Raw genomic sequence first — 2500 nt, forward strand, 5'->3', positions numbered from 1 at the left:
CCGGGGAGGAGGGGCTGGGCGGAGAGCGCCGGGGCCCCGGTGGGTTCGCCCGCGAGGCAGCGCGCGGGCGGGCAGCGCGCGGGGGAAGCGGAGCTGTCGGGCGCGGGGCGCGGCGGCGCGTCCCCAGCCTCCTCCCGCCGGCCCGTCTCGCCCGAGAAGAAGCGGGGAGCGCGCGGCGGCGGCGGCGCCGACGACGACGGCGCCGCGTGTGCGAGCGGCGAGAGAGACGGGAGCTGTCCTTCGGGGTCGGGGGAGGCGTCTCCCCCGACCCTCCCCGCACCCCGTGCCCGGGGCTGTGTCGGTGTGAATGTCACAGTTCCCTTCTCGCACGGACGTTCGGTAGGGCTGCCGGGTAAGCCCGCGGAGGGCTCCGGGCGTTCCGGGTACGGCGCGCCGAGCGGCGCGGCGGCGTCCCCCGCCCCCCGTCCCTCTCCTGCCTGGGGAGCCGGGAAGGGGGCTCCGCCGCCGCGCTCGCCCTCGGCGGGCGAGGCTCGGCAAGCCGGGTGGCGTCCCGCTTTCCCAGCGGGCGGCCCGAGCCACGGCTCTCCTCCCGGGCGCAGCGCCGGGCCAGAGGGAAACCCCGGGCCCCGGGGCCGGAGGACGTGGTTGTGGCGGCGGACGTCGGGCGCGGCCCCCGCGGGCGGACGCTCCCCCGAAGGTGGCAGTGGGGGAGGCACCCCCGCGGGGCCTAAAGTTCGTTTCCCTCGCCCCAGGGCCAGGTACCTAGCGTCCGCGCTCTCGCGGTCCCTTCCCTCGGCGCGTCTCTCGGCGCGTCTCCGGGGGTCGAAGGGCCGCGGGGGCCGGGCGGGGGTTTAAAGACTCGGGCGGCTCGGCGTCGCCCGGGGGGCCGGCCGGCCGGCGGCGGCGGCCGGGAGTTCTCTCTCGCGGTGAGAGAGCCTCTCCCGGACGGCCGTCGCCTGCGACCGCGTCCCGCGGGCGGCCCGTGCCGGGGAGGGGCACCCCTGCCCCCCCCTCTCCGCGGCCCGGTCTCGGCGGAGAGACCGCGGCGCGAGCGGTCGGCCGTGTCCGACCTGCCCGCCTCGGAACGGGCGACCCCGGCGAGGAGCGCGGGCTCCCCGCCGGGGCTCGCGGCGGGTCCCCGCAAGGGGGGGACCCGCCGCCGGGCGGCCCTACGCCCTCCCCCCGCACACCCTGTGCGCGGGGGGGGGCGGGAAGGGACGCCGCGCCTCCGTCGCAGCGGCTGCGTCGCGCTGCGGCGCCGCTCCTCCCTCCCCCGTCCGGGCGAGCGCTCGGCGTTCTCCCGCCGCTAAGCGCCGGCGAGGGCGGCACCCCGTTGCCCGAGCGGCGGCGTCGCCGCTCGGTCTAGCCGGACGGAGCCCCCCGCCGCCGAGGCCGTCCCGGCCCCGGGCCCCGCCTAGCCGCTTCGCCTCCCCGTCTTCGCCTTCCCGGCCGAGCCGTGCAGGCGGTCGGGGCAAGCGGGGGCGTCCCACTCCCGGTCTCCGCGTGGAAACGGGGAGAGCGGGAGCCGCCCCCGCCTCAGGCGGCCGTCCGCCTTCCGCTCGGCGCGTGCCCGCGGAAGGAGACGGGAAGCGGCGGCGGCGGCGGTGCCGGGGCGGGCGGCCGCCGCGCGGCGGGCCGCCGTCCGGCGGGCCGCGGGCGTCGTGCGTCGCCGGCTCGGGGCGCGTCCGCGTCCGGCCGCGGCGGCGCGGAGCCGCCGAGGTGCCGTCGGGACGGGACCCCGGGGAGGAGTTAGGCTGCCCGTGGCGCGGCGGAGCGGCGCGCGCGGAGGCGCGCGCGCGGGGTAGCCGTCGGGGCCCCCCGCGCCGCCCGCTCGAGGCGGACAGGCGGAGCGGCCGGGCGCGCCGCCGCCTCCGTGCGGAGGCCGGACCGAGCCCGGGCGCCTGGGCCGCCCCCGAAGCGAGCGAGGCGCTTGCCGTCGCCTTCGGCCGGTGGGGAGCGCGGGCTCCCAGGCCCTCGTCGCCTCTCGGGGCGTTTCCTTCCTTCCTTTCTGGCCCTCCTTGGGCGTGCTCGTACGGTCAGTCGAGGCGAGGCCCCTCCGTCTCGCCCCCGTCGCGCCGCGCTCCGCCGTTCTTTCCCCTCCCGCCCCGCGCGGGGATGCGAGGGGAGGAAGGGGGGGCCGGCCGGCGGGGCAGGCGGTTGGGCCGTCCTCCGAGAAGGGGCCGCTCCTGGCGAGCGTTCCCGGCCCTCCCGCGCGCGCGGGGCGGTGCCGAAAGACGAGACAACTCTTAGCGGTGGATCACTCGGCTCGTGCGTCGATGAAGAACGCAGCTAGCTGCGAGAATTAATGTGAATTGCAGGACACATTGATCATCGACACTTCGAACGCACTTGCGGCCCCGGGTTCCTCCCGGGGCTACGCCTGTCTGAGCGTCGCTTTGCGATCAATCGCCGGCTCGGCCGCCGCCCCTTGGCCGGGCGACGGCCGCACGAGCGGCGCGGCTGGGGTGCCTCGCAGGCCCCTCCCGAGGGCCTTCGTCCCCCTAAGTGCAGACTCGGGGAGCGCTCCGAAGCTCCCCGC

At 79.2% G+C, this 2500-nt stretch overlaps 1 non-coding gene across 1 annotated transcript; it reads left to right on the forward strand.

Moving 5' to 3' along the window:
• The first annotated feature begins 2202 nt into the window (after positions 1-2202).
• LOC128903925 (5.8S ribosomal RNA) lies at positions 2203-2355 on the forward strand. The gene has a single exon (XR_008464301.1). It is a non-coding gene; the product is annotated as a 5.8S ribosomal RNA (ribosomal RNA).
• The last annotated feature ends 145 nt before the right edge of the window (positions 2356-2500 follow it).

Source organism: Rissa tridactyla, unplaced genomic scaffold (assembly GCF_028500815.1).
Source record: "Rissa tridactyla isolate bRisTri1 unplaced genomic scaffold, bRisTri1.patW.cur.20221130 scaffold_761, whole genome shotgun sequence".
Classification (NCBI taxonomy): Eukaryota; Metazoa; Chordata; class Aves; order Charadriiformes; family Laridae; genus Rissa; species Rissa tridactyla.